Below are 13,478 nucleotides of genomic sequence, written 5' to 3'. Positions count from 1 at the left end.
TGACGTTCGGAAATGAATAACAATGATATTCAACCCCGAATGATGATTAAATAAATGTCAGATGTTTGCTTTTACTTTCGAAAGTAAATAGCAATAACATTCGGCTATATAAGGAAGATGCTAAAATAAATGTCAGATGATTGCTTTTGCGTTCGGAAGTGAATAGCAGTAATATTCTGCTCCATACGATGCTAAAATGAATGTCGGATATTTGCTATTACATTTCGAAATGAATAACAGTAACTTTCAGCTGCGTTTGATGGTAAAATATTTAAAGTCTGATGTCTGCCTTGACGTTCAAAAATGAAAAACAGTAAAATTCGGCTCCGTACAATGTAAATTGTCAGATATAATTCATTTCACTTTCGGAAGTGGACAGCAACAACATTCGGCTCCGTACGATAATAAAACAAATGTTGGATGTTTGCTTTTTTAATTTTAAAATGAACAACGGTAATATTCTGCTCCGTACGATGCTAAAATGAATAACAGATTACTGCTTTCACATTTGGAAATGATTAACGGTATCAATCGGCTCAGTTAGATGCTAAAATAAATCGGGGATGTATGCTTTCACGTTCAGAAATGAATAAGGATAACATTGAGCTCCGTAAGATGCTAAAATGAATGTCAGTTCTTTGCTTTTACATTTGAAAAAAAAAAACAATTAATAGTAACATTCGGCTCCGTATGGTGTTAAAATACTAGTAAATGTTGGATAATTGCTTTTACAATCAGAAATGAATAACGGTAACTTCCAGCTCTTTATAATGCCAAAACAGATGTCGGATGTTCACAAATGTCTGCAAATGCTCCCACTCTATCGTTTCAAACGTAAGTTTTGACCACCTGAATAGGCATCAACTTTTATGATAATCTATAAGCCTATTTGCTAAATCTTAGAACTCAGAATAACGGTAAGATGATTGAATTTTCTCTTCATTTATTTTAGACATGGGTACATGTACAATGTATCACTTCAGTAATACTTAATATTTCATTTTCTATGTTCAGTAGGACCGATTTAGTATTCATGTTTTTCTTGATTTTTTTTTCGGGCCACCAGATTTTACTTTCGGGCCACCAAAAAATAAAAATTAATGATTTTGGTGGCCCGATCGGGCCACCAAAAATAAAAGTTAGTGTCGAGCCCTGCCATAGCCGTATACCAATACTAAGTAGTCCCCTTCGCTATGCCATCCCCTGGCCGTGCGCGCCAAAAGCAGAGCTCGTACGTTAACCGCCAGCGCGCGCGCGGTATGCGCAGTCGTGCAGTGCCCGCCATTGTTCGAATTGTAACCGTTAGATGTGGCCAACGCAAGCGAAGGACACGTCTCGAAAGATCGGAGATTGAATGCCAAATTTGGAGACTGGAAGTGGAAAGGTGAACTGCATAAAAGCATCTGTTCGCTGAAGAGGCCGGTTTCGTCAAAGAACTAACAATTCCACGTCAAATTCGGTAAGAATTTATTTGATGCCTGTTCTCCATCCACTCGCACTCGGCAAATATTCTTTTTACTCCCACAGTCCCATAGATAATTTTCTGTGTTGGTGCTTAACTGCGACCAGCAGCCCCATGCATACACTATGCGTATGGGGCTGCTGGTCGCAGTTAGTGCTTAAATTAACCAACATAGATGTGGAGGCAGTTTCTGTCAAAATGAAATCACATCCTGCAGTAATATACAGTGCAACCGCAAGTTTATAAGCCCGCTTACGCAGAAATAATCGACTTAAAAGTGATCAAGATCGGTGTGTTGAATATGCAGATAGACCTACATGTAGCTCGTTAGCTGGGTAGAAGAAAATGCAACCTTATAGGAAACAATATTCTAACTGGAATTGGCTCAGGACTGTGCTTGACAGGATTGTGCTTGTTAGGACTTGCAAGATTCTTCCTAAATTTTGCCGTAATAATCAAGATCTACTGTGGCATTACAAAATACAAAGACGGAACTTGCAACTACATAACGTGTAACTTAACCCGTTGAGGATGAGTCCCGAGTATACTCGTGCAGGTGGGAAATGCGTGTTGTAGCGTCCTCAACGGGTTAAACAGAAATCCAAGTTCAACATAATTAAGGCTTCACCGAAGGTTTATAGTACTGGCAGGATATTATTCATTGTCACAATTAATCTATTGTCGTTGACACTGTCATGTGTCAATGACAATGTTACAATTCTTACAGACAAGGACAAGGTCAGAGCCCACGGCCCATAAAAATGGAACACGAAACAGTCTAACCCATGCATATTAGTGTGTTACAGCCTGTGAGTATGAGGCTGTGTGTACTCAAGAAGATTGCATGTTCATGTATCAGTTGTCAGTGATAATGATAAATGAGTGACATTGCGATTGCGAAATAAATACATTATCCTGCTACATGTTTTGTCTAAATGAAGCCTTTACATTGTTCATTGTTAAAATCTATTTTAAAAATGAATTCTCTTTAACTTTGTTGTCATGCAAGTATGTGGTGATGTTTCATGGATAAAAAGGAGGAACTGGAAACATAACACCCTAGAAATGTCGAATGCAAATTTAATACTAATTAAACATAATGCTACTACTATTTATGTGCAGAATACTGTCAAATTTGCATTTGGATTTTGGAAGAGGCCTATTGTCACATTGCTGATTCAAAATGTTTTCGTTAATATAGGTTCTCTATAAGAAATCTTGCAATCTGCATTGATTTATATAATGAAACTTTAGATTAGTACAATTCAACAATTTTGGATTGAACAATGTTAGACACTGCCTTCCAATGTTGATTGAGGCTTTTAAAAAATTTATGGAGAACATGCAACTTTATAAAAATACAGCACATGAAACAAATTTACTTTTGCTGATGTGGCAATTTAAATGCAGGAAGTGGCTTTTTTTTCAAAACTCATACTTTCCAGTGAAGTAATGAAATCGTTTTTGTCAATTTGTTTGTTTTAATTTCATATTTAAAGGTATGGCTGCTAGCAGCGAGCATGAAAAGTGCTTGTAGGAATGGAGAGCGACTGGAGGAGCCATGACATGAACTACACTTGTCGGCAACATATGGGAGCTTCGTACATGTACGTAGGGCAGAACTGATGCGAGACACATGTACCAGCCTGCCCTACCACTCATGTTGAGAAAGGCACATTGTATGATGATGATGACCAATGCTCCCTCTGAGCCCCTGACCCTGAGTCCTGGAGGCTGGACATCATGGCTTGTTTGGGTTTTGTACATCACAGGTATGATACCACACGAGCACCCATAATTCATCACCAATTACAATTCCGGGGGCGGGGGGCAACTGCCATTGCAACGTGGACACCATGCTCGTTTATGAACTTCCAAAATGGACCCTAAATGGTAATGACCCTTCGATTTTTTCCACTGAATGAAGTATTTGTATTCAGATTTTCATGAGTTGTAAAATATATTCCCTGAACACATATCGAGCTATTGAAAAGCAAACCCTTTTTTCAAAATTTCTGTGATTTTGATACCCTTTCCACTGTTCGCGCATGCATTGCCTGACCGTGAAAAAAAAAAACCTTTTACATGTTTTGTTGAATGAGCATGGTGTCCACCTTTCAGTGGCAGTTGCCCCCCCCCCCCCCCCCCCCGCAAATTTGCATTTGATTTGACCATCAAGAGGCAAATAAGTGCACTTATGACTCTGTATTTTGCAATATGTTAGGATTCACATCATTTTCAGTGAAAGAGCATTTGAGTTCAATTAATATTCAACAAAAATATGTGCAGAATAGATTAATTCATTTTTTTTTTTTGTCATACATGATGTACAATGTATTCATATGATGGAAATGTGTTATGTGAAGCTTGCTTTCAACTTGCTTGATTTTCCCCACTTTTATACTCCAAAAAGTGTGCCTATAATTTGATTTAAAGAGACTGTAGATATGAATTTTAGACTGATATTTGTAATAGAAAATGTATTGTTTTCTGTAACTTGCTTTTTATTGCTTAATGAATACATGGATCTTTGAATCGTTAGGTTTTTTTTTATTGAATAGAAAGGGAAAAATATAAGCCTCTAAAGCTTAATTCATCTTCCAATATTTCTTGGAAAATGATCCATAGCCCATGAATTACCTCCCATTGCTCACAAGAAATATTGGTAGATGAATGGCACTTGTGTACTGTCTTGTGTGGTTTCAGTCACAATTTGGATCACCTTTTTCACTTTTATCTCTGGCACAGAAAATCATGAAATAGCCACCAGGAGGTGTCAAAAGGCAACAGATTAGGTGTGGATTCCATGTTGGAGGCAACCATCAGCAATAGAAGAATCAGGTGATTATCACATTACTGATTCTAAAGCACAAAGATAGTTTGGGTAAATCTGAAAATTTTTCACAAATATTTTTTTTAAACAAAAATTCGAGTATTTCATCCTGATTATGAATGCAAGGCATCAAGCAGTAATGGTTTACTCTGAATCTCTTCTATTTATTTTTGTATAATTTATATAATTTATTTGAATTATTTTTTTGGATTGTTCGGAGGGCCTCCGATCAAATCTATACACCTTATCAATGCACTTTGCAAGATGTATTTTTTATCAAATTGTTAATCTTACTTCGGTTCAAAGTGTGAAAGTTGTTCAGAAATACTTAGGATTGTGTCTGATCAACTGTAGAGCAAGTTATATTTTTAAAAGTTTTCTTTACCAAAACTATCTTTGTGCTTTAAATATTGGATTTGTTTGCGACAATAATCATTTATTTTCTACATCACAACAGTGGTTATATAACATGGTGACCAACCAGAAAGATGGAAAACACTACTCTAACCTCGCACATGTGACAATGCTGAGATGGACCAGCGTTATTTTTTAAATAACCATGGGAATTATCATACAGCTCCGTTATGTTTTTTTTATAAAAACAATTCAAAGTAACAGCTTTTTATAGTACTTGAAAACTGATTCAAATAAATTTGACATGAATTGGTTGCTAGCTGTCATAAGAATGATTGCTTAAAAGTCAGTACAGTGTATAATGTGATGAATTGCACATCCACACCTACACACTAACAAGAAATCTTGAAATCAATTTAAAAAACTTAGTCTTTTAAAGACCAGTCTTCACTGCCTGAGTTCTACTTGAATTTCCTCTCCTTGCAAAGTCAGATCATTATGAAGAGTATAAGCCAATGAAAACATATACTTTTGTGTGAAGTTTGTAGTAACTGGAGAGTACCAAGTCATCCATTTGGATGATCAGTTTGTCCTACCTTGATAGGATCAAATTCATTAACTGCATAATGGCATTTGAGGAATATTAAGAAAAAAAAAATCCACCTTACTTTGAGAATTTTCCTTGCCTGATTTGAGCAATCAGTTTTTGCCTTTGCTCCACAACACTTGCCCGACTTTGACTTGCCCAGGGCAAGCGGGCACATGCTTACCTAGCACCTTGCCCTAGAAAATTAGCAATGATGGGTAAGAAGTGTAATGAATATGTTAACTTAGATGAGCATTAATTTTGTGACTCATGTTAAATTGACCCAAAACTCTTGTGTTGATACTCAGTATATGGCTAAGATGTAATTTATAGTAGCAAAAAGAAGTTTCCACCAGTATTTCAAATCTTCATTTCACATCCCCTTCTTTTCCCAGCACTCTAAGTCCAGCAACCAGCTGTGGCATCCCAACATGACTGGTCATTTCAGGATCCAGAGCAAGCCCTGTAACAAAATTCGCAAGTAGCAAGCTAGCTTTACTCAGCACCCTGTACTAGCTGTATCTTGTCTCCAAGGAAGCACCCAATGGAAATTACTACGTCAGTGTGGAATAAACAATTTTGCAAAAAGGCTGGAACACCCACAACCTATTGTAGTTAGCACGTCTACTTGTGTGTGGTTTCCCAATAGGGAGTTTAAGATTTCAGTGAACATGCACTAGTGGACGGAGTCGAGATCATGTCTGCCTGCAACAAAAGGGCTACTGCGCATGTGCCTCGCTCTCAACAGTACGTCAATGTGTTCACTACCCATACTTAGAACTCCTAACCTGCCAATTTCACGTCATCTCAGACGGGTGAACGTCGTCCACTGCACCATGTAAACGTAGCCTTAAATGACGCCATCGGTTCATGTCGACTATGTCAAGGTGCAATCTTAACTCCCTAATATACAGTCAGTGAAATGCGGACTTCTACGCCTGTCATATGGCTCTCACACGCCACATCGCAGCAGGTATACAACCAACACAGAGCAGTTGAGACTGCACTTCTGTGCTCTTGCTTGCAGCAGCTCAGCCACTGCCCCGGCGAATTGCCAATGTTACAGTGTGAAAATGCGGACATCTACAGATTGTCAATCGTATGATAAGCTTTTTATGAGAGGCTTTCAAAATGTTTGATACACGTGGATATTTTATCAAGCAAAAAATTGGAAGTTTGTATCAGAGCTTTGGAAGGTGAAATAGTAACAGACTATATCAGCAATGTGGCCAATAACATGAATTCTATGCTCAGTCTTGTGGAGAACGGCCATTTCATGTTCTGAAATTGTGGGTAATTACCCCCCTTCAGTGACATTGGGGGCAAGGGGGGTATACAGTTTTTAAAATTATATTTTATTATTGTCTAAAGTAAGCATGGCTAGATTTTCCCTTATCATTTTTAAAAAGCAGAAAATTCTGTAAAAACAAAGGAAAATAGGAAATGTGCAAAATTTTTATGAATTTGTGTCATGGATATCAATTACATCATTTGGAAGATTTTTTTTTGTACAGAAAACCTAAAGGAGTTCTATTTTTCATTGATTTTAGATGAAATTCCAACTTTCCCTAAAATTCATTCGAAATTTGCATATTGAAATCCAAATGTTGAAAATACTGGTCTTTTTTTTGGAGGGGGGTGGTTAAATTATTCTACTCAGTATGTGTGAATTTTCAGGTCTTTCAGTTGATTCTAGTAAGCAATATACTAGTTAGACCTTCAATACGTGTGCTTGGAAAGTGCTATGTTAACAGCAAAGTGTATTTTTAAAAATGTTTTCCTTTTTTCAAGATATAGAATGTATGTGTTTTTCTTGTGTTCATGATTGAATTATGTAAATACGTTTCTAATCAACTTGTGTGTATTTAATTTTTTGATGCAGTATTGTAGTCTTTGTCTTGTGTTAGTGATTGAGTGTTAGTTTATGAGGTGGTTTTGACAGGTGTAGTTGTAAGACAAGTATGGGCATTACACTGAGTACAGTACTACTGTAAATTATACATTGATATACTGTAACCATAGAACAATCTGTCTTTTTGATGCATTAATGCTGTCCTACTCATTTTACATGATAAATAGAATTTAAAATAAAACAATTATTGACACCGTAATGATATCACACAGACATCTTTGTGAACATTTATACATTCTAAAATGTTTTCAGAGTATCACGACTTATTTTGACCAGTAACACATCTTAATGTAGTCTTTTCATGACCAGTAACATGTCCAAAATATGCCGTAAAGACGTCTTGTCATGACTTGTAACAGGTCTTAAATACGTCTTAATGACGTCTTTTCATGCCCATTTAAATGTGTGAATTACGTTTTAAACATGTCATACAATGTATTATGGTCAGTAACTGGTCTTAACTCTTTATGTGCCACGTTCGCACGTCCGACTCAGTCGACGGCGTGCCAACTTCGCATATTCTGCTCAACAAACAAAGCCGCCAAAACCGATCGATAAATCGGCTAATCATTGCTAATCCCGCGGCACAATGAAAGCGTTTCTCGTGCTTTTGTTCCTCTCATATACGGCTTGCATTCTATGTGGTGATTGACTATCAAGCGGTGTTCCCAACTAGATTTGCTCATACATTCTAAGTTTCTGTCACGGTTTCATGTGCAAAGGTCATGCCTTTACAATAATGTAGCAAGTGGTCATTCAAAAAAAAAACTGAAACCAGATTCGTCATACAATTTATATCTAGACAAATCTTGGCATTCCTCTTTAACTTTGCCTGCTATTATGCCCATCTTAACAGAAATTTGTAGAAGTTTTACAAATTGGAAAAAAAGAATTCTTTCTCAAATCATGACTGCCTTCCTGTCTCACAATAACGTGGCACACAGGGGGTTTCCACCGTGGCACATAAAGAGTTAAAGACGTCTTGTCATGACCAGTGACAGCTAAGAATTACGTCTTTAAGACGTCATATTATGGTCAGTTACTGGTCTTAATAACGTCTCAAATGTCATTTCATGACCAGTAAGACATCGTAATGACGTAAAAATATGACGTCATCACGACGTCTCGCGTTGGTGCAAGTTTTCGTCTTATTTGCGCCATTATATGACGTCTTTAAGACAACTTACTGGTCAGGAAAAGACGTCTTTAAGACGTTTTTAAGATGTGTCTCTGCTACAGTATAGGGATATAACCACCATGCACCATATAACCACTATACATCTACCACAAAATCACCATGCTTTTACCACACAGTGCTTCTATGGTAGATGTATGATGGCTACAACTATATGATAGATATATGGTGGTTATATGGTAGATGTATGGCTGTTATATGGTGCTTTTCGGGATATGGTGGTTATATGGTACATGTATGATACCGCCATGATAGATTTGTGGTGGGTATATGGTGCTTCTGAGGTAAATGTATGGTGGCTATATGATAGATATATGGTGGTTATATGGTAGATGTATGGCTGTTATATGGTGCTTTTCGGTATGTGTATGGTGGTTATATGGTACATGATACCGCTACGGTAGATTTATGGTGGGTGTATGGTGCTTCTTGGTATATGTATGGTGGTAATATGGTACATGTATGATACCGCTATGGTATATATATGGTTCTCCTATGGTAGATGTATGATGTTTTTGTGGTAGATTTATGGTGGGTATATGGTGCTTCTGTGGTAGCTATATGTGACCGTGCACCTCAAAACGAACATAAAGTCGCACACACTGATTTTGCGTGAGGACTGAAAATAAGTGAAATGGGTCAACCTAGCCGAACTTGACTTTTTCATATTTCCTGAAAGATTGGATCTTCTTTTACATTATGCTAAAATTTGGTATCATAAAACGGGCAGGAAAGTGTGTTTTTTTAGCAGTTTATCTCGAACATTTTTGGTAGAATAGTGTGATTAGGTGTGTCATTAGAATCCCTTTTTCATAGTGAAAAACCTTGTTCCCTCTCTTCACTTTCAACTTAATAACTTTTGTAAGGATAACGCTACTGCCTTGAAAGTTGGCATTAATTATGGACAGAATGTGTTAATGAGACACGCTCAATTTCACTTTAATCTGATAATCCCTTCATTGTTGTTACTCTGGTGGTTTACTTCCTGTTTTTTGTCCCATTCAGCTAACAGCCAGCACGGTTTGGTAAAGATTAAGCGCTTGAATAGACACTGTACTTCAGAGCCTCTTTTCTCAGTTCACACTTTTCCTGAGTTTGTGCTTTCTTTCCAATATTTAGATAGGTTAGGAGAGTCCATTTGATTTGAGTTATACATCATTTTAAAGCTTAAAGTCTGCTCTTTCAGAATATGGTCTTAACTAAAAATTCATGTCTGGCGACTTTTTGTTTGTTTTGAGGTGCAGGGTCACATATGGTAGATATATGGTGCTTTGCTGGATGGTGTATGGTGGTTGTATGGTATATACGTGGTGCTTCTGTGGTAGCTGTATGGTGGTTATATGGTGCTTTGCTGGATGGTGTATGGTGGTTGTATGGTAAATATATGGTGCTTCTATGGTTGCTGTATGGTGGTTATATGGTAGGTATCTGGTGCTTCGGTGGTAGGTGTATGGTGGTTATATGGTAGGTACATGGTCTACTGTGGTAGTTATATGGTAGGTATGTGGTGCTTTGCTGGATGGTGTATGGTGGTTGTATGGTAACTATATGGTGCTTCTGTGGTAGCTGTATGGTGGTTATATGGTAGGTATATGGTGCTTTGCTGGTTGCTGTATGGTGGTTATATGGTAGGTATCTGGTGCTTTGGTGGTAGGTGTATGGTGGTTATATGGTAGGTACATGGTGCTACTGTGGTAGTTATATGGTGCTTTGCTGGATTGTGTATGGTGGTTGTATGGTAACTATATGGTGCTTCTGTGGTAGCTATATGATGATATATGGTGCTTCTGTGGTAGCTGTATGGTGGTTATATGGTAGGTATATGGTGCTTCTATGGTTGCTGTATGGTGGTTATATGGTAGGTATCTGGTGCTTCGGTGGTAGGTGTATGGTGGTTATATGGTAGGTGTATGGTGGTTTTATGGTAGGTACATGGTGCTACTGTGGTAGTTATATGGTAGGTATATGGTGCTTTGCTGGATTGTGTATGGTGGTTGTATGGTAACTATATGGTGCTTCTGTGGTAGCTATATGATGGTATATGGTGCTTCTGTGGTAGCTGTATGGTGGTTATATGGTAGGTATATGGTGCTTCTATGGTTGCTGTATGGTGGTTATATGGTAGGTATCTGGTGCTTCGGTGGTAGGTGTATGGTGGTTATATGGTAGGTACATGGTGCTACTGTGGTAGTTATATGGTAGGTATATGGTGCTTTGCTGGATGGTGTATGGTAGTTGTATGGTAACTATATGGTGCTTGTGTGGTAGCTATATGATGGTATATAGTGCTTTGGTGGTGGTGTATGGTGGTAATATGGTAACTGTATGGTATTTTTTATGGTAGATGTGTGGTATTTTTTATGGTAGATGTATGGTAGCATAAATTTGCATAAATTTGTCCCAAAAATGTAAATGAGATGTATGGTATTTGTATGGTATATGTATGGTATATGGATGGTACATGTGTTATGGTATGTGTATGGTATATGTATGGTACATGTGTATGGTGTATGTATGGTATCTGGTATTTGTATGGTATTTGTGCTATGGTATTTGTGATGTATTCATATGGTATTTGAATGGTATAAGTCTATGATACCATACAATACCATAGTATGGTATGGTACCATACATTGTATGGTATTTTTATGGTATACCATAGCAATTTTTTTTGTAAGGGCATGTTTATCGATATCCGTTCACCTTGTTCATCAAGCATAGTCTTTCGAATGGAAATAGTATTTTTACTGCATGCCTTCAGTGCCTTCCATGTGGCCTTTGTTCGGCCCCACAGATTTTCATTAAAGCTATGAAACCTGTCTTTGACTCGGTGAGGAGTAGTGGCATTAGAACAGTCACCTATCTCGATGATATCCGTATTCTTTCTCACACCAGAGAAGAGTGTCTTGACAAAACTAATTTTATGATCAACATGTTGTCATCCTTGAGAGTTTCAGCAAGGATTTCGACAAATCCAGTTTAAACCCAAAGCACGTTGAGACCTTCCTTGGTTCTCATATTAATTCCCAGCAAATGATTTTCACTTTTTCTTCAGAACAAGATTGACAAGGTTTCTACTCTTGGAAATTCAATGTTGTATAGCAACGAAACCAAATTTCGGGATTTCAATGCTTTCCACAAAGAAAATTACCTTCTTGTCATTTGGGACTTGAAAAACAAAAACAAAAACTAATGCTCTGCTTAAAGCAGAAGATGACTTCGACACTGTAGTTACGTTATCTAGTTATGCCATACAAAATATTCTTTGGTGGTGGCTGCCTCGCAAGACAAAGAATTATTTTCCACCCCTATTAGCATGATAATTTCAAGCGATGCTAGCATCTCAGTATGGGGAGTAGTTAATTCTGAACAATGACAATTGCTTTGCTCAGGGAGTCTGGAGTGCCAAACAGAATTCCCCGCATATCAATGTGCTTGAACCTCTTGAAATTCAGAACGGTCTTGAAGCCCTGTGTGGCTCGTGTACAAAACATTTGCATATTCATAATTCGGTCAGACATTTCTACAGCTGTGTGATACGTAAACAAAGAGGTGGTAGCATACCTGACCCGAACGAATTCACAGCCAACATTGGATTTGGTGTCTATCAATTGGATATCGGCTTGACATTTAACAGGTGTAGATAATACTGAAGCTTACTGCTTCTCTCGCAGAGACATGAACAAATTACTACTATTATACATGTTTTTTTCACGACATAATCCACGAACTCTACATATCAGTGATCCTGATGTTGACCTTAATTTGCGTCTCGGTTCAACCACCAGTTCGCTCCTTATGTCAAATGGAAGCCAAATTTTATTACCCTGGCTTTTGATGCCTTTTTCCTTACCCTGGAACGTGTTCACTCCTCCACAAGCTTTAACTGGAGAAGGTGGACAGAGCACTCCTCACTGCCCCAATGGCGGCGGCAGCCATGGTTCTCATTATTGCTCGAAATGCGAATAGCCCCACCTCTACCACTCCGCGAGAAAAGTCTTGCCCCACACCCTCACCCACCGACGAGCCTCCAGTTAGCCGCCAGCATGGGTGCTCTCTGCTAGCGATGACAAGCGACAGACACATAACAGCACGCTGCAAAGCTCCTTTCATTGGGAGACAATACTACAGCTGTAATAAACAAAACATATGAGGGTGCTTGAAGACAATAGCATTGTCTGTGTTCTGAACAATCTTGTAATCCTTTTTAACCCATTTACAGAACCAAGTTGTCAACTTTCTAAGCCTGTAGCATAGCTTTTAAACAAAGCCCACTCCACGATTAACTCATAGATCTGCTCTGTCTTCCATGCTACTAGTACCTAAAACTGAGAGCTTTGACATAGGCAAACAGCCCCTATAGTCAGACTTATGAATGGCGTATTTAACTCCGACCCTCGCAAGCCTAAATGAAACAAGACTTGGGATGTCTCAATTGTTTTGAATCACTTTTTATCGTCTCAAGATAACTATGAACTATAGATTTCTTCTTGCCTTCAGCCAAAAACTCGCCTGCACTCGTTTTGGCCAAACGTACACAAATGCTGAGGCATCTAGTTCTTATGACTCTACCGGAAGATGAGGCCACGTTTCACATTAGAGATATGAAAGGTATTTCTAACCAGGTAATTAAAGCGCCTTCTGTCACCTCTAATCCTCAACTCTGTTTTCTATCAACTCTTCACGAGTATATTAAATGCACAGAAAATCTCCAACGAGCAAGTTCAGAAAGCAAAATCATAATTTCTTCGAAACATCCCCACAAATCGAAGACGACAAGCACCTTGGAGGAGAGGCTGAAAGCCAGTCCCTCGCAGCTGCATGTACAAACACTTACTAGTATATACTGTCAGTGGCTATACTATACATCCCTGTACACTGTACTGACTGCTGCATACAATTATGTATGTATGTATTGTTGCTATGGGAACGTGTACCGAATTTGTACTGTCTTCGAGATTCAATATGAAAGGGTACCACGGGACGTACCTCGGGTTCACATACATAAGGATTTGGGAGCACAGCCATCCCGTGTTCATCCCAGACTGGTAAGACATCCAAGGATGGCAATATGAAAGGGGTATTACGTTTACAGCTCATAGCTACGGAAGCACCGCAACTTCTAAAGCTTTTGCG

At 38.3% G+C, this 13,478-nt stretch overlaps 1 long non-coding RNA gene across 1 annotated transcript; it reads left to right on the top strand.

Annotated features, from left to right (window-relative positions):
- Positions 1–3,033: 3,033 nt before the first annotated feature.
- Positions 3,034–6,308, top strand: LOC139718542 (uncharacterized). Its single transcript, XR_011710036.1, has 3 exons — positions 3,034–3,234; positions 4,211–4,303; positions 5,631–6,308. It is a non-coding gene; the product is annotated as an uncharacterized lncRNA (long non-coding RNA).
- The last annotated feature ends 7,170 nt before the right edge of the window (positions 6,309–13,478 follow it).

This window comes from Diadema antillarum, unplaced genomic scaffold (genome assembly GCF_040938485.1).
Source record: "Diadema antillarum isolate AM-2024a unplaced genomic scaffold, OU_Dant_1.0 scf00000096, whole genome shotgun sequence".
Taxonomy (NCBI): Eukaryota; Metazoa; Echinodermata; class Echinoidea; order Diadematoida; family Diadematidae; genus Diadema; species Diadema antillarum.
This window is presented reverse-complemented; position numbering and strand designations above follow the sequence as displayed.